Source organism: Stenella coeruleoalba (genome assembly GCF_951394435.1).
Source record: "Stenella coeruleoalba genome assembly, chromosome: 8".
Lineage (NCBI taxonomy): Eukaryota > Metazoa > Chordata > Mammalia > Artiodactyla > Delphinidae > Stenella > Stenella coeruleoalba.
In genome coordinates, this window is record NC_137154.1 from 33,270,719 (window position 1) to 33,293,983 (window position 23,265).

The 23,265-nt window shown below is 35.8% G+C and overlaps 1 long non-coding RNA gene across 2 annotated transcripts in view; it reads right to left on the minus strand.

The window, feature by feature from the left end:
* LOC307190799 overlaps nt 1–23,265 on the minus strand; it is a 380,676-nt gene that overhangs the window by 105,076 nt on the left and 252,335 nt on the right. Inside the window, exon 5 of one of the 2 annotated variants that reach the window (XR_013829543.1) lies at nt 6,657–7,863. This is a non-coding gene — a long non-coding RNA (uncharacterized lncRNA). Of the gene's footprint in view, nt 1–6,228; nt 7,864–23,265 lie in introns of those variants that run through there. The other variant, XR_013829544.1, reaches the window with a different exon arrangement.

Sequence of the window (23,265 nt, forward strand, 5' to 3'; positions counted from 1 at the left end):
TTTTTTATAGTACACTCTTCTTTTAGGACTCTAACAAGTCAGCTGTCATTTAGAGCTACTTTTTTTTCTATAATCTGATACCTTTATCTTATATTACAAAGATTATAGGGACATATTTTACCCTTTAAATAAATTTAAATAATGGTGGTACATTGTAGGATTTTCAGAATTTGGTGGGGAGAATATACTTTAGTACAGTTGACGTCTGGTGGACAATTTTAAAAATTGCTTTTTGGAGGTAATTGACAGCAGTAAAAGAAAAAAAAATGCAAAGTTCACACATGAAAACAAGTCAACCAAATAAACCAAGAAAAATATTTCCTTGCCCAATAAATCATAGAGAATTAACTTCTTGAGTGAAACTGGAAAAAAATGGCATGAATGAAAGAGAAGAGGAATGTAGTAAATAGAGTTAATCAAGCAGTTAACTTAGTTATTTGCACAGGGGGATTCTTTTGAAGTGTTAAATATTGACATTGTAATGAACTTTCTATTTTGAAGTTCCATGATTTCTTAGAAATGTAAATTAAAGGAATACAATTATGCACAAGCAACTTAATTATATATCAAATCAGAAGAAATGAATTGCTCTGTTGAGGAAAACTCTCCTAAACAAAATAAATAAGTAAAATATCACTTTAAAGAGGATCTAAGGTTTAGTGCTTTGTGTTTTTATTTCCTCAGTTGGATGGATTTTACTTAGTCTTTTCTAAATTATTAACACATTTGCTATGGTAACTGCTTTTAAGTCACTGTTTATCTGAAACAATTCAGCTGTCTAAATTAACATCAGCTATGCCTTTTTAGAGCCTTGTAAAAATAAACTCATCTAACTTTATTCATTTATAAGGTATGAAATATCTGATTGTACTCTTATTTTTTCACATTTCACTTTCATTAAAGCTTTACTACATCCTACTTTGAAGCCTACATTCCTCTCTGTATTTTTGAGGTGAGTAGCAATGTCCCTCAGGAGACTTCTCAAGGGCATAGATTCATAGCAATTTTGGCAAACTGTGCCTTATAATTTCTATGATTCCTGATCAATTGTATTGTTAGAGTTACAAATTCAAAGAGATATGAAGACACCTGACTATCTCTATCTTAAAATAAAGTCAAATGTTAAATTGCTGATTTGTTCTCTCAAATATAACATTAAAACTGGGCTGGGGGAAAGAAACCTTGCCACTCAAATAGTACATAACTTTAATAATTGCAATCTATTGGGTGTAAATTCTCTGCCAAGAATTGTGCTAATCACTTTATATGTATATTTTTATTTAATCCTTCCAGAATATCAATTGAAATTGTGAATAAATTAATAATTTGCATTTTAAACTAAATTGGTGACCAATTATTTAAACAGCCAAATAGTATAATATTTAACAGAAACACAGGATAGCCTAATTAATATAACATATGTCTATTTAGTACAGTTTAAGCTATCTTGAATACCTGATGTTTAATTATGTTTTAATATAATCTACATGTGTTTGTGTATTTGTCTTTCTAATCCTTTTCCTTTCTTTTTCTTTTTTCATTTCTAGGAGACACATTCACTTACACAGAATGAACTTACTTTAGGTTTTATTATTCTGCTTCCATTTAAGGACAATATTGCTTATTTTATTTTTAAAATCTTTATTGGAGTATAGTTGATTTAAAATGTTGTGTTACTTTCTGCTGTACAGCACAGTGAATCAGTTATACATATACATATATCCACTCTTTTTTAGAATCTTTTCCCATGTAGGTCATTACAGAGTATCGAGTAGAGTTCCCTGTGCTATACAGTAGGTCCTAATTAGTTATGTATTTTATATATAGTATTATGTGTATGTCAATCCCAATCTCCCAATTTATCCCTCCCCACCTTCCCCCCTTGTAACCATCAGATTATTTTCTACATCTGTAACTCTATTTCTGTTTTGTATATAAGTTCATCTCTACCATTTTTTTAGATTCTACTCATAAGCAATATCATATATTTGTCCTCCTCTGGTCTGAATTACTTCACTCAGTATGACTGTCTCTAGGTCCATCCATGTAGCTGCGAGGGACAACATTGTTTAAATCTTTTCCATTTGTTTCAAAATTTGTAGATCAGACAATTAGAAGCAATACAGCTATATAACTGTGGCTTACAATACTGGAGAGATTCATTTTCTTCTCTGTTGCCTGTTCTATCAAATAAATAGACTAAGAGTTTATGATTAATACTCTTAGTGCTGTAGTGAGATACCTTAATTTGAGCACAAAGCATAGCATTAGCTAAAGCTCTTTCTCATGATTTAGGTCACAAAAGCCCCAAGTTAATAAAACTTCAGTTAAACTTCTGGAGTCTCCAAGTTGAAAAAATGTAATCCTTTTGCAAAATTAGAACAACAAAAAAAAAAAGCCCAGTAATGACCTGTCATTGCTGGCAAATCTACAGAATTTAATAAACTTTTCTATTAATTTTCATATATATTATATTACTTTATTCTATGTTTTGTTATTGAAAAGTGCTTGTTAGCAAAATGATGAGTTTTGACAAATGAATACAACTGTGTAACCACCCTATAACAAAGATATAGAACAGTTCTAATATTTTCCTTATATCTTATGGATGTGTTCTTTTACACAACAGTGATACTAGGCAAATTTTTCTTAACCCCAAAGGAGTGAAAAGAATGTATAAGTCTAGGCTGGATACAATCAATAGAATTATATTGGGATAGGGGTTGCAAAGAGAGAACATCAGTGTAGGCTAACCATACATGGACAATCTTCAGGTTTGACCTAGTTGGAAGGGAAAATAATGGTAATAAGAACAGGACCAGCTATGCTTCATGGAATCTTCTGCAGCTCAATCTTGGCCATCCTCTTTTCTTGATTACTTGCCTTCCTTAGTGTCTGACATAATAAGGTCAAACTTTGAGTTGGCCTCATTAAGCGTGGCTAACTAAGCTTACGCTGTACATACCAGCACAGACCTATTGCTAACATGTCTCATGATTAAAATAAAATAAAAATCAAATAAAATTATAATTTTTTAGTAAATAACCAAGAGCAGTTTTAATCCATCCCCTCATTTTTCACACCATTCACAGGCTTTGCTCTTCTTACACTGTTTCAGAGGGCTTTTCTTTTTCATTTTTCCAGCTTTTTTGAGATATAATTAACAAATAACACCTTAATTGTTGGATATATGTATATATTGTGAAATGATTACCACAGTAGAGTTAGTTAACATCCATCACCTCCCACAGTCACGATTTTTTTTGTGTGTGTGGTGAGAACATTAACTTTCTTAACAAATTTCAAGTATATAATACAGTATTTTTAACTGTAATCACCATGATGTATGTTAGATGTCCAGAACGTACTCATTTTATAACTGAAATTTCGTAACCTTTGACCTACATCTCCCAATTTTCCCCACCCCCTAGCCCCTGTCAACCACCAATCTACTCTGTGTTTCTATTAGTTTACCTCTTTTAGATTCCACATATAAGTGGGATCATATAATGTTTGTCTTTCTCTGTCTGACTTATTTCACTTAGCATAATACCCACAAGTTTCATCCATGTTGTCACAAATGGCAGAATTTCCTTTTTTATGGTTGAATAATATTCAAACTCCACAAGGTGGATGATTAAAATATTTTATGAGTGTCTCCCATTTTTACATTGAATTAGCAATTTACCATAAGCAGTGATATTTCCATGAGATTAACAATAATATTTATGGATATTCTAATGGATATTTGTGGGTTAATTTAAATACAGCTTTGAGAATAACAAAAGAATTTCTTTTTTAATTTAAAAAGAGTTTATAAAGCTACAATGCCTTATTAAAGGGAAATAAATGACTTGTGTTGGTGAGAAAAATTTTTTCTCTCCCCTTCTAGTTTCTTTGGGCTGGTCTAAGAATTAAATTTATATGAGACAGATAAACAGGAAAAAAAACTAATTACATACCTGTGGGGGCTCTATAAGAATATGAGACCTCCGGACAGCCAGGCAATTGCTTATATGCTATGTGATCAAAGGAGAAATGGGTAGGAATCTGGTATTTCAAAGGTGAGGAAGATAATTCACAGGGAGGTGGGAAGAGCAAATGTTTGGTAACCAAATGATTGCCCTGCCATGCAGATAATTATTTTTTATGTTAAAAAAAGTGATCTTTAGTAATGGCTCTCCTCCTGATGCAGGCACCCTATCCAAATTCTTTTAGACAGTTAAAGGGGAGGTAAAAAGAAAAACTTCCTGAGTCTTCTGTTTTTCAAGATTACCCAGCCCAAAAGAATCCTCATGCCAAAGAGACACACTGTTGGGTGGCAAATTTTGCTCTCCTAAACTTGGAAGGAAGGAAACTTGCTTTCTGTTCTGTCTCCAATAACTTTGGATCAGACACTTTAAGTTACGAGGAATATATTCCAGCCCTTTGCTGCATGCTAACTCCATGTTCAGATGCACCTTACTGCTTAGAGGACTGGCTCAGTTAAAAATAAATACTTCTAGACAAAAGGGGCAGATTTTAAATGATAATGATAATAACAGCTCATTATTTGTTATTTTTGAGCTTTTCTGTACCAAGCACTTTGCTACAAGCATTTTAACATGAATTGTACAATTCAAGCTTCAAACTGTCTGAAGACAGAATTTGAGAAAACTAAGGATTAGAGAAATAAGTGATTTTTCTCCAAGTCCAAAGCCAAAAGAAAGATGCAGAGCCTGGCCTCACACCCAAGTTTGTCTTGGCTCCAATTCCTCATAATAATTGCATTTTCAGCCTCCCCAGTCTTCTGCTGGAGCTCCTGTAACAAACAGCCCCATCATTGGTTTCTTCCACTTGTTGGTAGGGAATACACTCTGCTCAGCTCTTCAGTTCTTGTGGCTGACTTGGACACTGATGGTTGACTTCACCATTTGTCCAACAATTTTACCCTGATCTTTTACCTTGAGCAGCTAAACGACCTCTCTTGAAACCCTAAGGCTCACAATGCCACAGCCAATGGACAACCCAACTGAGTCTCCTTTTGTGAAATTGCCCTGTAGATTTTTGGTGATTCCCAATCACCATTCATCTCTACAGATACTCCTGAATGTTCTGCACCTGCCTTCAAGATCCCACTATCCTTAACAGTCCCCTGGAGTCACTTGTTGCCTCCAGGGAACAACCAGAAGATATAGCCTCAGTGTGTGACCTTCATTTGTAAAATGACATGACTACTATCTATGTCCCTTCTTGAAGCTGCTGTGAGAATGAGTGAAATGATGTATGTGAAAGCTCTTTAAAATTTTTAGCACCTTTAATTTCCTCCTCTCTCAACTGAAGAGAATTGAACTAGATAATATCTAAGGTTCCAATGGCTCAGTGATTCTATTATATGTAATTTATAAGCTTGCCATGCAAATTCCTGATTTGGACTTCAAATAGCTTAGTTTATGCTACGGCAGACTCTAGTAAGCATTATGTAAACTGATGAGTGCTTAGAATAAACTTAAAAGAATTCAGAAGACTAACTTGTCAAGCTCTATTTAAATTACCTTATTTTAAAGGTCTTCTGATTTTCTTTAAACTAGTCTAAATAGGTAATTTTAACTCACTTTTCAAAAGATTAGTCCACTGAAAAGTATTAGATAATAGAAAATTTATTTTATTTGCTTAGTCTGAGCTGTACCTATTGCATCAAAAAACTTTCAATTTGTCTATTAAGGATATTGTAAAAAGGCTTTTTCAGTTCATCTGACCTGAACATTTTTAATTCAAACACAAATTTGGGGCATTAAATTTCAGCAGTAATGTTCACAACTGAATTAGAGTTAAATAAAACCAAATACCTTCTAACATTTTGATATTTCAGTCATGCTTTCAATCTGTAAAACATTATAGTTTGGTTTATGTGCAAACAAAATTGTTGTTTCCTTTTTTGATTTATAAGTATAAAAACTTACCCTTTGATCCAGCATACTTAACATTCTTTTTTCCATTATGAAATATGAAAATTTTATAGAAATTTTTACAGTAGAATCATCTTACCACTTCTTTCAAATAAACAGGTACAGGTATGAAAGGTTAGCAAAATGTAAGATACTTGGAAGTCAAAGGTCTTTGTACAATCTGTATCACCATTCTTAACTGTGATAGAAGTGATGATCTTCCCACAAATATATATATATATGTAAAAACATATGTATGTTTCACCAATTATTAATATTTAATTGCTTATTTTCAACTGAGAAAGAGGTAGTTAATTTTTATTGAACTTTTTAATGGAACTTTGGTTTCTAATGGCTCTGTTGTCACCTTTACTTTATGAAAGATGAAATTTACTGGCTACTAATTGCTTCATATTTAGAACAATTCTCATTGGTGTCAATCTCATAATAAAGTGCTGTTTAAAAGATACTCAATTACACAATGAAATCTTATATGTATGATTTTAACTCAGAATCTATGTTTCATTAATGTAAGAGTACAAGTAGAGAGGAATTCAAAGTACATCACAATCTTTTTGGCACCAGGGACCAGTTTCATGGAAGATAATTTTTCCATGGACCAGGGCAGGGGGGATGGTTTTGGGATGATTCAAGCACGTTACATTTATTGTGCACTTTATTTCTATTATTATTACTTGTAGTATATAATGAAATAATTATACAACTCACCATAATGCAGAATCAGTGGAGGCCCGGAGCTTGTTTTCCTGCAACTAGATGGTCCCATCTGGGGGTGATGGGAGACAGTGACACCGAAGTGCGTTGCTTATGTCCAGTCTACTCCGTAGTCTCGTTTTGGTTGCTGTCACTGCAGAAAACCCTGCTTCACAAAGACAGGATGTTGGAAATGGAAGCAGGCTTTTCAGTGCTTTTGTGACAATCTCAGGCTATTCCACCTTGACTTTAATCCAGAACGTATGGAGATTTGAAGTTACCTCAAACATACTTTTAAGACCACCGTCATTTGTGATCTCAAGCAGTTGATCCTCTTCTAGCATGGAAAGTCAAAGTCATTTACCTGGCTTATTCCCAAATGGGTCACGGATCCATTCCTTCCCAGTTCGGGGGTCTTTTGTGGTTGGGAAGTAATGCTCAAACTCTTTTGAAAGCTGAGATAGGTGATCGTGCACCAGCTGGGAGAAAGAAGGCCCTGGCTCAGTCTCTTTCAAAATCTCTGCTAATGTTTGAAACATGTCAAAAATCCCAATGTTCACTCGTCGCCCCCATAATTCCAGTTTGACTTTGAACGTAGCCAACTTATCTGCCAACTTGAACACAGTTGGCATTCTCCCCTGAAGTGACAGATTGAGTTCGTTGAGCAGGTTGAATATGTCACACAAGTAAGCAAGTTTTGCGACCCATTCTGTGTCACTGAAATGTGCTGCCAGTGGTGACTGTTTTTCTAAAAGAAATCTCTGGAGCGGCTCTCATAACTCAGAAACTCCGGCCAGTGATCTACCTCTAGAAAGCCATCTTACTTCTGTGTATAAGAGAAGACGTGTGTGCTTTGCGTCCAGCTCCTCACAGAGCTGCGTGAACAGATGTGAGTTAAGGGCATGTACTTTAATGTGGTTGATAATTTTCATCACATCCTGCAAAGCGTTGTTAAGTCCAGGTGACATTTTTCGGCTAACCAGCACTTCTCTATGGATGACACACTGTGTAGACTCACAGTCAGGAGCGAACTCTTTGACCCGAGTAGTAAAACCAGGAAGCCGTCCAGTCATGGCATCTGCTCTGTCCGTGCATATTCCCACACAAAATGACCAATTCAGTTTTCCTGATATGTAATAATTCAAGAAGACTTGAATAGTTCTGCAGCTGTCGTGTTGGTTGGCAACAAAAGTGCACATAACATATCCTCATGCACATCCTCCTGAAAAATACATCACACAAAAACAAGCATTGTTGCCTTGTTGTCAACATCGGTAGACTTGTCAACCTGGATTGTGTACCACGGTGACTCATTAATCCTCTCTAACACTGACATTGAGGAAGTCACAGAATGCCAGTGTGTCTGTGTTGGCATCTGTGAAGCAGGGATAATAAGAGTTGACAACAGCACACTGTACTGTGAAGACAAATACAATAACATCCACAAGGCAGGTTGTGTTCAGGGTAAGACAGGAGCCACATGCAATAAAAGGTAATGGCAACAATAGCATATTAAACTTTTATTTCCAAGATATTCACTAAATAGATTTGGACACTGGTTGCCCAGGACATGTTGTCCTTTAATGGAAACAAATACCTGCCAGTATTCATTAAAGTCCAGGTTAGCAAAGGATGAGTGCATTTTAATATACCTTTTGCATCCTGTATAGATTAACAAGAAGCCATTGGGAAAATGAACGCTGTGATAATGATGCTGGCAGGAGATTAGAAAAGCAAAACAAACAAAAACAAGAAACTTCTGAGGCCCATTCGGCACAGTTACCTTTTAGCTGACAGCACATTTTACTCTGAATTTATTGGCTTTACCCTAAGCAAACTTTAACCATCTTAAGTGGGAGATTGTGTCAGCATCTTTAGATGTCACTTTGCCTGGCAAGAGGTGTTCTTAATACATCATGCCATAGGACTCTTGCTGTTACATCCAATCAGATCTACTCTTTTCATAGGACTTGGTAATTAGAAATTGTGCAACATTTCATGCTTGATTTGATATTTAGATTTCTCAACATTCCCCCAGAGAAGTATTGGCAGGAATAAAATGCTTTTAAATGAAATTTTTTGCTTAAAACAATGCGTGAAAAATCATGTGACATGCTGATTAAAGGCACAGTTTTTATGCTATTTCTTTAGTTTTAGAAATGCCTCAGCTTTCATTGCTCAACATGGCTGTCTACATTATAAATGACCATAAATATATCAGGAAGCCTTTCTCCTGGACCTACTTAGTGCCAGGTTTTCTGAATGCTAAGCTGTTACAGAAGACACACTTGCAGCACAATCTGTGTGACCTGACTGAAGCAATGCGGGTGTACTGGGAGACTTTTTTCTGGGTGTCACTCTCTGGATTGAAAGAGACTATAATGTAAGTGACCTTCTAAATAGGTTGGCTGTGAAAGTATTAGCTGGTGTGAGGAGAGGTAGTAAAATATTCCTTTTAAAAGCTGGAACAACATAATAGCAGAGTTAGAAAAAGGGGACTAAAATCGGAGAGAAAAGAAGCCAGTCTTTCAGGAGAATGTTTGCTTCCTTTCAGAACAGAATCTTTTACAAACATGTGTCAGTAATCCACCAAGTCAAACAATGACCATTGTTCAATGTCTTACATACTCAATGGGCCTTTTTTTCCCTAGAAAGGTATGACATTGCTTTCAAATACTGTACTTTGTCTTTAGAGTCTGGTTTTCTTGTTTAGAAAAATTAATGACGAGTGAAAATGAAAGGTAACAGTAAAAAGTAGAATCCTACTTATGAGGCTTGGCACGTTCAGAGTTTCAAATGGCTACCTGATTCTCGGTGAATCTTCGGGGACAGTGGTGATGCTTTCCCAGTAAGACTCTTGGCTTCTCTCATGCCTCCTGTCCATCCCTCAGGAAACTGTGAGGCTAATCCTAAAGCATGTCTGACTTCCAGTATTTTCCTAATAAATGTATTTGAGACCTTCCTTGATCAAGTCCCTAAAATACTTTACAGCTTCATTTCACTGCTCTTAAGTTTACCTGATGTTTCAGCCTAAATAATTGACTAACACTTTCCTGCATTTTCGTAAGTCTGCCCTATCTCTTTGACATGAGTTGATACAACTATGTCATGTTTTTCCTCATGCCGAGCTTTTTCACCAATGTGACTGACCCAAAAGGTAAGTCATTCTTTTATCCTTGGAAGAAGAAGTGACATCAATTAAACAGAAGAGTGGAAGTTTGTCTTTATTATCTCACACATAATGGAAGTTACTGTTCCACTGACAGAGGTAGAATGCTGGAAAGAGGACTGGTTACTCCCATATTGTCATGACCACTCGGCAAAGAGCAACATTTATTTATAGGTCTTCATCTCTTGATTTATGCATTCAGACATTTATTGCAACCTTAGAATATGCCAGAAACTGTACAGGTGTCAGAGCAAAAGAATAGGCCTGCAGCTGTTCTCAGATTGCTCATAGTCTGTGTGTGGAACATGCAATTAAATAGACAACTGCAATTACTGTCACTGTGATACAATAAATTCATAAGCCAAAGTACTAAATATCTGACTCAACTTGTTACTAGTGTAATTAATGCTAGCTGCTATAACAACTCCAAAGTTTCTGTGACACTGTAATAAAGCTTGATTTTAAATTACGTAATAGTCCAGTGAGGGTTGGATTCTCCTAAGGCAGTGACTCTAAGACTTAAGCATGTGGCCTGGAATGGTCACCATGGAAAGGGAAGAGAGATTGATTGTGGACAAGATATTTTACTGCCATGTCTGCCAATTCCAATGGCATGATTCCAACTTCAAGGAAGGCTGGGGATTACAGTCTTATTTTTTTCCTGTGAATATAAAATATGCCAGCTTTTATCCTTTGGGAAAATAATAGACCTTAATCTAAGTCCTGAAGGAAAAGTTTAGCACAAAGGCAGAAGTGGAATAGGCATTCTAGTCAGAGAGGATAGAGCATGTACAGACTCACAAGGGCATGCAAGATGGGACATTAATCTACTTTAAAAGTGTTCCTTATTCCAGTTTAAACTAACCCCTAATAATTTTTCTGTACTTGCTTTAAAAAATATCCACAATAAGAACAGGAATGTTCATTTTTACTGTAAGGAGTCATAACAACTTACAAAGTATTTACTTTTCTCAATAAATAAAGTCAAAACACTTATTATCTAGGGGCGTCACTTGTATAATGTTAGACCAATTCAGTTCCGAATATTTTAAAGAAAACAATAGCATTTAATTCCAAATTATGTGGTTAGTAGGCTCTTTCAGGAAGGGTCTGAGTTTCTCAACATAACATCCCCGATGAGCAAATTGTTGTCCAGTCACCTTGGTATGCTTAAATTTTCTAACGTAAGCAGCGCGTTTAGTTATTGGTTTACAGCCTTATCTTCTTAGGCAAGAATTACCTGGAATAAAGATGTTCACATAAATGGTTTTAGTTCTGAGTTCTGATGGTTAAGCAATGTGAAGGCAGGTAGTCTCAAGTATCAGAAAAAAAAATTCTATAGGAAAATGCTGTGTAAATTAAAATTTAACAAATAAAAGTCAATTATTCTTTCCTACTAATAAGTAGGTATAATAACAATGAGAAAGCACTCCTCCACCACTCCATGTCTTAAGGCACTTAGCAATTGCTACTTTGTGTTAATGAGGAGTATGTTATTTATTCTACTAGGGTTTGAGGTCATTGGAGGCAAGAACTCTAATTCATCAGTTTATTCCACATTGCGGCCAACACACTGGTCTTGTAGGAAGTAGGTATGATCCAGGCACTGTGATAACTGGTAAGAATATAACGCTGAGAATATAGGAGTAGTCCTTATTTTTTCTGAATTTAGAATTTAGAGGCAAATATATATGCATGTGGTATTGTTATTACAAAATGAAACAGAAAAAATGGGGAGGGGCTAACAGTAACAACAAAATACCCTTTGCTATATCTTTTACAAATGTCCATTTGTTTTTGTCACTTACAGAGTTATAAAAGTAGAAACAATTTGATAACATTTTGCTTTCAACTGTAGTCTCCCAGAGGTTAATCTTGAGATAAGAAATTGGGCGCAAGGAGTTTATATACAAGATGGAGCAATTACCAGTAGGAAAATGGAAAGTGAGATATGGGAGAAAAAACAGAAAATAAAAGGTACATTATTAATATGGTACCACAAAAAAGTCAAAATTCTACATTTTTCTTTCAAGAAATAAGTTAGAAATTAGAGCATGAGATAGTCTCAAACATGTGTTCAAGTAAAAGTTCAATTATAATATTAATACATTTAGTTCAATTTTTAATGCAGAATTTTAAAAGTCACTTGATGGTAGAGAAGGTCTTTTTTGATCCTGCTATGGCATGATTCAGATTAAATTCTATCTACATCATGAACATCTAAAACTCAATTTACAGTTGACATTCCTGATATGTTCAATGCTACTTGGGACAGAATGTCCTTGCTATTATTAGTCAGAACTTAGTGGGAGAAATTTAGGGAGGAGAGTTGTCATGTCTGTTTTACATCAATGCCAAATTTGCAGTCCAGACCTTGGGATGATCAATAACAAAAATGTTCAATAGTAAGTTTTTACCACTGTTGAATAAAAGTGTGAATGACTTTTGAACCCTAATTTTAACAATTGCAAATGGCTTTGTTGTTCAGTCTTCCCAGCAGAGTTAGGAGAAGGAAATATTCTGGACTCTTTTATCTCTTCCCATCCAATCTTCTCAACAGTTTGATCTACCCCTGAAAACTTTCCATTCCCACTGTCTTGACCACAGTAATGCAAGACTACATCATCTCTTTCTTGAATGATTCCAGTTACTCATCTCAGATTTCATTCTTGCTACCATGCAATGCAATTTTCATGCATCAAATACAGTGAATTTCTTAAAATTATAAATCTCATCATATCATTCCTTTCTCCTTTAAAATCCTCCAAGCGTTTTCCATCACTTGTAGTATAAAATTTAAATCCTTTTTTCTGTGCAACAAGGCCCTGACAGGGCTACTTATCTCTGAGACTTCAACTCCTATCGCTCTCCACCTATCCCCTTCCATTCCCGCCACGCTGACCTTCTTTCTATTTCTCAAACACCATGCTTCTTCCTAGCTTGTCTCTGCACTGTCATGTTTCTAGACTAGGAAAACTCTTTCCTCAGAGTTTCATGTCACTGTCTCCATCTGTTTCAAAGAGGCTTTATCTGACTAACACTCTAGTCTCTCTTCTCTGCCTCTGTGTCATTACTACTAATCATATCATCATTATTTTCTGTGTTTTTTTTCAAATCGAAAATGAATTTGCATTTACCATCTTATTGTCTTTATTTGCTTCTTTATTATTTGATTCTTCAAATGATACACAAGCTCTAAGAGAGCAGAAATCTTATCTGCACTGGGTCCATCATGAGCAAACAGAACAATGCACGGTGCACAATAATACTCAATGATTATTTATTGTATGCATAAATAAATGAATGAAATAATGAATGAATCAGTTCTCTTCCAGCTTTAAGCATCAAAATTAAAGCACCTCATTAAGAAAAGATTTTGAAAAAATCATCTTTGAATCACACTTAATAAGCAATGGCTTATTAAGATTCCTTTGAATTATTATTGGAAACTTATATTCTTCAAGGTGCCAATTCCTCCAATAAAACTCGCCCTGACCCCTCAGCAAACATTGTGTTTACCTTCCCTGAACATTCTTATATTTGAATTATTCAAATTACTCTTCTTTCTGATTTTAATTACTTAGTAATTTGAAACAAAAACTCTTCCACATGTATGGGCCATATTTTCTGTCCTAGATTATCAGCTCTGGAGGACAGAGACTTTATCTTGCATGCTTTTACAGAACTTGGCTCAGTGCTTTGCACATACAATTCTTTCTAAATAAATGAGACATTTGTGCTTGTTTACATTTCGTCATATTTTGTAAAATGCTAGAATCCTATGACTAGACTGTATAAAATGTATCCCAATTGTGTATATAATAGTATTATATCGGTAGTAATTCTTGCAGAGATATGGAGTACATTTTGAAGAAATTATGGCTAAAAAGTAAACATTAGTTTATGTTTTGTTTTTGTTTTTTTTTCTAATTTAGAAAATGTCATTACCTCCTGTCTAGAAATTCTAGTTTAGGGTTTAACTAGATAGACACATTGCAATTGATGAGTCCAATAGTAAATTTTAATCTTCTGTAATTCCAAACAGCCTACCGAAATAAAGGCTTTTAGGAGAAGAAACTAGTTCTACCACTTGAATACTTTAGAGAATTTGGGAGGGCATAATGTCTAACATTCTTAATTCTTTTTAATTCAACTTGAAACTTTAGAGAATTTGTGAGGGCATAATGTCTAACATTCTTAATTCTTTTTAATTCAACTTGTAGAATATCTTAGCAGTAAAATTCTATATTTGCCTATAGTTGTTTGTATTTTTAATTTTGAAGTAGCACATATTATTTTTAAGTCATCAAGGTAAATATTATCTCACTAGCTCTCAGTTTTCTCATTTCCAGGTATAGGTCATGTTAATCCTTGCCTCTTTGGCTCCTGGAGGTATAGCAGCTGGTAGAAATGGACGTTCAGAGCATGTGTAACCGAGTTCCTGCTTTACCCACCTCACTGTGTCATTGTGAGGATGACATCTGATAATGCGAAAGTGATTTAAAATTGGAAAAGTCTTATACTACTGGTATTTTCTCTGAATTGTGGGTCATTTTAGATTGATGACACAGTCTTAACGGTGCCAGAATCACTGACCTTTGGATCAGTTAATTCTATTAAATTAAATAATGTGGTTTGTTTCAACATTTAACCCAATTGCTCATGGCTGGAATATAGAGTGTTCTCGAGCACTTGCATGCACATATTCATGTGCGCACACACACACACACACACACACACACACACATACACACACAGATTAGGGGGGATATTAACCTACTACAAAGTAAGTTCAAGGTGAAAAATTAATATAAATGATGATGACAACTTTATTTACCATTTGTTTAACCGGACCCAGGGCTGAAGTTTAGATGGTACACATGACATGGACACACCAGTTATTAAATACCATATGTTTCCTTTTGATTTTAAAAATAGTCACTGCTTCATCTCACCCCTTACCACCACCTCCAACTCCATTAACAAGCAGCTGTTACTCTGATTTGTTGGTGTCTTGATAAATATTTTAATGCTCACTTTTTCCTAGCTGTATATGTAGAAAAAGAGTGAAAGAGATAAATGAAATGTGGGTTGCACCTAATCTTGCTTGATCTTTACAGAGAAGAAAAAGAAAGGCAATGAACTTCTTAATCAGGTCTTTCCTTCTCTTTCTGGCCTCCGCATTTCTTATTCTCCCGCTCCCTTCTCTGGAAATGGGCTTTACTGGGCTAATGCAGTATACCTTAACTCTGAGTCTATTTCTCTAGTCTGAAATACTTTCCAGACTGCTCAGGTAAATTACTATTATTCATCCTTGACATGTAAGATGGAAGTATTGCCCTTCCTAAATGCCTTATTACACCCCAGACAGGGTGGGTGACACTCCGTATTTTTAGTCCAGTAAAGCATTTATCACTGTGCACCATAATGCATTGCCTATTACTTCTTCTTTATCCTCCAAGACTGATCTTTCCTTAGGAGAAAGACTGGGTTCTCCAGTGCTTAAGGATATAGTCTGCAGACGAATGAATATATTGTTTTAATATGTTGAGATTTAGTATATGTGCTGAACATTTTATAAACTTGATTTTGGTTAATTCCTATCTTAGACACATGCACATTCTGATTCGGAGCGATGCTGAACTGCTCAAGATTACACAGAACTACTGTTTGGATTTGAGTGAAGTTTGTCTGATTCCAGAATCCTATCTTTGCAGCGACATCACACTGCATTTGTAGTGATGAATAAATCTTTTCATTCCCATTGAGCCTTATAGCCCGTGGGCATTTGTGGTTCACTGAGCAGTTTCTGACTTGGTTTTCTTCAGGGAGAATCGAGAATTTTTAAAACCATTTGTAAAGAAGTTTATCCCATATGAATTTTTGCAACATAGATTCTGTTCTGTATCCAGCAGTCAAATTCAAAATCCACAGAGGTTTGGGACTCTCCATGCCATTTGTTTAAAAGATTCTTATGCTTGAATGCTTTGTGCTCCAGTAATCTCTTTCTTTTGCTCTTTACTGGTTCTATGACATTTTTCTAATATTTTACTCTTTGAAAAAATTTTACAATTCCCATTATTTGTATAAATATGTTGTATAATATTATTATTATTTGCACAATGTATTGCATAATAGAGTGCTATGGTAACTGCTTTCCCAACTTTTCTCCTTGTTTGGTCTTAAACTTCAACTTATCAAAAAAATTTTTTAAGTAACTTGAGTCTAGTGTGATTTGTAAATTATTTGCTTAAATTGGTATTTCTTCTGCTCTTTCTAAGGATATGAGCTTGGGCTTCCCTGGTGGCGCAGTGATTGAGAGTCCGCCTCCCGATGCTGGGGACACGAGTTCGTGCCCCCGTCCGGAAAGATCCCACATGCCGCGGGGTGGCTGGGCCCGTGAGCCCCGGCCGCTGAGCCTGTGTGTCCGGAGCCTGTGCTCTGCAGCGGGAGAGGCTGCAACAGTGAGAAGCCCGCGTACCACCAAAAAAAAAAAAAAAAAAAAAAAAAAAAAAAACCAAAAAACAAAATAAAGATATGAGCTTGTTTTTCAATAGAAAAGGTCCGTACACTTTAGGCAGGGGGGTGTGCCTGCCTCATATGTGTGAGCAGCCGGGACCAAGGGCTGCTTAGTCCTCAGTTCAGATCCTGACCAACTACCTGCTAGGAGCGTATCTTGGGTATGCTACTTAAAGTTTTTTCATCATTAGTTCACTCATATGTTAAGAGGAAATAGGAATAATCATCATCTTATTGGGTTGGCAGTAGAAATACATGTACCCAGCCCTGAAGGAATCTTAGTAAATTTGATTTTTGTATTTCTCAAACATTATATTCATATTTTATATATTTATATATTATAAATAATATAAAAGTTCTTTTTAAAATAAACATTTCAGTTTAGAAATAAAAACCAATATAAAATTTTTAAGAAAATATTGACAATGCTAGTGAATTATCTAATTCTTGCTAATTTCCATTCCATCAAGTGGTTTGTGGGAAAGAATTCACAGGTTTTTCACTATGAATGTATTTTTAAAAAAGGCGAGAGAGCAGCAAAACTCATCCTGATCTCATTATAAAATAAAACTATGAAAAGTCAAGGAAGAAAACGTTTATAACAATTCAAAAGTGTTCCAAAAGCTTAACTGAGTCAAAAGTACTTAATAAATGAAGAGTTTTAGGAGTAAGGCAGTGCTGTTAATTTTAACTATAAATGAAACATAGTTTAATTGTGTTGTCTGTATTTTTACCATTAAGTTTGGCATAGTACAGACTCACAAAGAAGCAAAGAAAGAAATTTGTTAGTTTTTGATGAAAAGGAGTACAGAGGGCTAAGGGACAGGCATACTCTGGTAGGCAGACTAACAGCCTCCCAGCAATGCCCACATTCTGATCTCTGGAATCTGTGAATAAGTTACCTTACATAGAAAAGAAGTAAGGTTATAGATGGAATTAAGATTTCTGATCAGCCGACTCCAAATAGAGTATTCTGGATTATCAGAGTGAACCAATATGTAGTTACAGCATCCTCATAAGTGAAAAACAGAGGTAGGAGAGTCAGTGTCAAACCAGAGAGATGGCAGTGTGTGTGAGAAGGACTTACCCTCATATTACTGCTTTGAAGATGGAGGAATGTGGCCATGAGCCAAGGAATGTGGCAGCATCTCAAAGTTGGGCAGGGAAACAGACTCTCCTCTAGAGCCCCCAAAAAGAACAACCCTGGCTAGATCTGGATTTTAACCTGTGAAGTGTGCCAGATTTTTGGCTATGAAAGATAATCAATTTTTGTTGTTTTGAAGAATAAGTCTATGGTATTTGTTACAGCAGCAAACGGAAAACGAATACACCTGCCTTGTATCACTTACCAGAAGGTATGCTTCATGCTTCAGACCGATCTAATGGTCACTGCTATATTTCTGCTACCAAGAGAAGTGTCTGGTACATAGTAATATGCAATAACCATTTGATGAATGTTTATTAATTTGTCAGTTTCTTTCAAAAGGACTGACAGTAGGTTTAGATTGATTAATTAATCCTTTTGTCAGATTCTACATAATGATTATCCAAAGAAAAGTGTGTCAGATAACTGCAAGCATTTTGTAATTCATAAAGCATGTTTATATCTATTATATGACTTAATCTTAAAACAGAACATGAAGTACCCAGAATGGCTAGTATTATTCTTAATTTAAAGATAGAGAAACTAAGATCTGAGATAAATAAATTTCACTGCTTCACAGGGTTGGTAAAGGGGCAATCCTGCACTCCAAGCCTACTAGTTGAATTTCAAATCCTTGTGAGCATTTAGTCTTTAATTAGTTAATTTTTCCATTCACATTCATTAATAATTGCATATTCAAGAACTGTGCATGATACTAGGGAACTGAAATAAAATAGATAAATTAATTCTGTTCCCATAATTCAAAATGTAGCAGCAAATACAGGCATAAAAATGATCAACCAATGTAACAAGACAAAACTTTCAATTAAAGAAGGCAGATTCAACACATTTAAAAATTTCTTTCTAAATACAGTGTTACAATGATAGTAGAGAAAAAAGTGTGAAAACTAACAACTGCAAAGCAAATTTAAGAGGACTGATTGGCATACACGATTGTTCCAACAAGTGTTGTCATATAGAAGTGGGTGAGGAGTGGTAACTCCTGTGAGGTGGTCACAGCTCCAAGAGTCCACAGAGATGGATCCAGAAATTAGGGAATTCGATTGCCAGCAAACCCCTGCAAAGGGTAAAGCCTGAAGCAGTACGGGTACTACAGAGGAGGAACAAGACACAGGCTGAATACAGGGCCACTAACTGACAATCCAGATCTGGCACATTCTTTGAATAACCCACCTCTTTTAAATATAGAAGACACTAAAGTACACATATGTGCCTTGACAGACACTATAGGTTCACTAACTAGTACACTTTCCCAACTCCCTTCTTCCTTTCTGCCTTCATTATTTAGCCTTGAAAAACTATGTACTCACCCTCCCAATCGCTAAAGCATCTTTGACAGGTTTGCAAAACCAACTGACAAGTAAATTCTTGCCAATAAGATCAGGGTGGAAGTCTGCTGAGAGCTTTCTAAAAAGGTGTGATGCATGGAACTGCAGCAGCATATTTACATGAGAGGATGGGCTGAGAGAATTAAGAATACATTGTCCCTGACATTTCTAAGCTATTAAATCCGTGACACAAGTTTCTAGTTCCAGATTTTCTGCTACGTAAAAAAAAAAGTGACTCCTATTTTCTTAAGCCATCAATAGAAATGTTCTGTTACTTGCAGGCAAAAATTATTCCTAAAAATTACATATACATAGATTTAGTGGAGCTAAAAAGATATATGTACATGGAATTATGGAAAAGAGGAAAATGTTGAGGTCAAGGTCCTGAGGGGTTGACACCTGGAACTCAGGTAGAGAGATTAGCTTTGTACAAGAAGCTGGTGGACATCTTTTCTACCAAAACAGGAAGGATAGCTGTGAAGATACATATAGCTTCAAATAAGAGGTAAGGGGGGATAGCACGCTGAGAAATCTTTTGTCTGAAAACATGAATTATCTCTGTAAAGTAGGATGCAAAGTTATCTGCTTTGAGTGTATGTGAATAGGCATGTGCCATTGGTCTGATGATGGGTACTTGGTTGCTGGAGTGTTTGTAAGGGAAAGTAAAGTTTGCAGTCACAGCTGAGGTGGCTAGGAATGGAAGCTGACTGTAGTTACACAGCCCTGGAGACTCACCATAACTGTATGGTGACGACTCAGAGGAAGAGCTTTGCACATAAGAGAGCTGAGAGTGATTGATGATCATAGGTACATGTCAGCTGAGTCGGTGCTAGTGAGGGAGATATAATAAAAAGAACGAGGGCTTTGGAGTGACACTGGCAGACCTGTTTTCTCATCTTAGCTATGTGTCTTATTAACTATATGGCATTGGATGGTCTGCTTTACTTCTCTGAGACTCAGTTTACAAAACATATAAAGTGCTGTCTGCACTGCATGACGAATAATTGCTAAACAATGATAAATTATATTAATGGTGTTATTATTACTCCTATTATTAATAGTAAATCATCATTGACAAGTAAGTGATAATCTAAGAGAGTTAGTAGGCTGGGAGGTTAAGATAAGGGAATACTGATGAGGTAATGAACAAGAATAGTTAAGGAGTAAGAGAGATGTATCAATGTCTGACAGAGATAACAGTAATTCAGAGTTTTGAAAACAGTAACAGAAAAGGGTACCCTGGACTCAGGTTTATCAAATAAATACCAGAAACCAGGGAGCTGGTTCCTCTGTCTCCCAGCAGGAACACAGGGCATAACGATAGCTTCTGCTGACTCAGAGACAGGAACCTTGCTAATGGGCACATCCCTGGCATCTCCCTGGAAACCAAGCTGTGTATAGAGATTCACTTTCGTCCAAAGGATGTCAGACTTAATGTTTCATGCATGAAGCATCTGGGGAAAATTACAAAGTCCAGGTGCCTCCCTAAGTGTGATTTTCTGGAGTGAATGTGAGAGTCTTTTGAGAAGCCATTAAGAAAGGTTGAGATCAGAGTATAAAATAGGTTGTCAACATAAATACTGAAATCATCCAAGGCCACGATCAAAGTCACAACAGGTGTAAAGGGATATCCATGAAGAAGTGTGCAGAATAGCAAAATTACATGAGATTCAAAGAACGTATTTGAATATGAAAATAAAGGTGATTAACAGGGAGCAGCAACAATGACTTGGGGAATTTCAATGTTTCCCCTTGGCTGGTTTTAGGGTAGGTGGGGAGCGGTAACATCAGTAGTAAAGAAACAGGGTTGTATGGATCAAATCCTTCCATATTCTAGCTCTGAAACCTTGAGCAGGATATTTCTTGAGTCTCAGGTTCTTCAACTGTAAAATGAAAATAGTTATGTCGACTTCAGAAAGTTATTGTCTTGTTACATGAGGTAATTTCTATTGAAGACTGAGCAGAAGACCTCACACATGCAGCACTTTTCATTACTCTCCAAAAGGGAAAGCTGAAAATGCATGTGGTCCTGGGAAGAGAAAGGTTTCAGTTAAGATAAAGCATATCAGGAAAAAACCTCTATTTTCTAGATTTTGTCATCACATCACCTGGAAAGAAATTCAAGGTCTGTCACTTCAGTTTCCTCCAGCAATCAGCGGGCTTTAAAATACTGGCTTACAAGCAATAGAAAACAAATGGAACTACATCTCAACTGTGAAGTCTTAAAACAGATTCCCAATTAGAATTTCACAGTGAATTGCAATTACATTTTTTGTCTTTAGACATTTCATCACTGCACTCTATAGTCTTGCCTCCTGGATGACTTTCATCAATGAGAAGATAAACTTTCAGCTAGTTATAAGGGTGAGTCAAGAGACCAGCAATCAATGAAGCACTCAGACATTGTAAATGACACGGCAGTTACATGATCCCTAACCTTTACTGCACTATAGGTTTTTGTTAGGAAAAATAAATAAAAGAATGTAGAGAGAAGATGACAACTTTTTGTTAACTCTGATAAATATTACATTAATCGTTTTCGATCATCTTTAATGTGGTTTGAGTTTTAAGCCTTGATTCATCCTAGATGTGGCCGAAAAAACACTGGAACTATTCACCATGTTATATGAAATAACATGAGTTGGGTTGTACCACATAATGCAGACGCATTAAGAGATATTAAGATATCATAATTTTAGTGCTCTGCTAAGGCTGGAATTTGTTTTCCTACCCATACAGGTGAAATATTATTCTTTTTAATGAGTAACAAAATGACACATATCAAAGGTGAAATGCTATTACTGTGAGAATTTTACTTCAAAGACAAATTATTACTTTTTTGAGGAAGAAAACTAAATATATACTTTTTACTTTACATACAGTCAGTTATTATGACAATTATTATTTTTTAACATCTTTTTGCAGTATAATTGCTTTAGAGTGGTGTATTAGTTTCTGCTGTATAACAAAGTGATTGAGTTATACGTATACATATATCACCATATCCACTGCCTCTTGCATCTCCCTACCACCCTCCCTATCCCACCCCTCTAGGTGGACATAAGGCACCGAGCTGATCTCCCTGTGCTATGCGGATGCTTCCCACTAGCTATCTATTTTACATTTGGTGGTGTACCTATATCCATACCACTCTCTCACTTCGTCCCAGCTTACCCTTCTGCCTCCCCATGTCCTCAAGTCCATTCTCTATGTCTGCATTTTTATTCCTGTTCTGCCCCTAGGTCTTTAAGAACCTTTTGTTTTTTATTATTATTCCATATATATATGTTAGTATATGGTATTTGTTTTTCTCTTTTGGACTTACTGTCATACTTATTCTGTATGACAGTCTCTAGGTCCATCCACCTCACTACACTAACGTTTCGTTCCTTTTTATAGCTGAGCAATATTCCATTGTATACATGTGCCACAACTTCTTTACCCATTTATCTGTCGATGGACACTTAGGTTGCTTCCATGTCCTGGCTATTGTAAACAGACCTGCAGTGAACACTGTGGTACATGACTCTTTTTGAATTATGGTTTTCTCAGGGTATATGTCCAGTAGTGGGATTGCTGGGTGGTATGGTAGTTCTATTTTTAGTGTTTTTAAGGAACCTCCATACTGTTCTCCACAGTGGCTGTATCAATTTACATTCCCACCAACAGTGCAAGAGGGTTCCCTTTTCTCTACACCCTCTCCAGCATTTATTGTTTCTAAATTTTTTCATGATGGCCATTCTGACCAGTGTGAGGTGATACCTCATTGTGGTTTTGATTTGCATTTCTCTAATGATTAGTGCTGTTGAGCATCCTTTCATGTGTTTGTTGGCAATCTCTATATCTTCTTTGGAGAAATGTCTATTTAGATCGTCTGCCCATTTTTGGATTGGGTTGTTTGTTTTTTGATATTGAGCTGCATGAGCTGCTTGTATATTTTGGAGATTAATCCTTTGTCAGTTGCTTCGTTTGCAAATATTTTCTCCCATTCTGAGGGTTGTCTTTTGATCTTGTTTATGGTTTCCTTTGTGTCCAAAAGCTTTTAAGTTTCATTAGGTCCCATTGGTTTATTTTTGTTTTTATTTCCATTTCTCTAGGAGGTGGATAAAAAAGGATCCTACTGTGATTTGTATCATAGAGTATTCTGCCTATGTTTTCCTCTAAAAGTTTTATAGTGTCTGGCCTTATATTTAGGTCTTTAATCCATTTTGAGTTTATTTTTGTGAATGGTGTTAGGGAGTGTTCTAATTTCATCTTTTACATGTAGCTGTCCAGTTTTCCCAGCACCACTTATTGAAGAGACTGTCTTTTCTCCAATATATATTCTTGCCTCCTTTATCAAAGATAAGATGACCATATGTGCATGGGTTTTTCTCTGGGCTTTCTATCCTGTTCCATTGATCTATCTTTCTGTTTTTGTGCCAGTACCATACTGTCTTGATT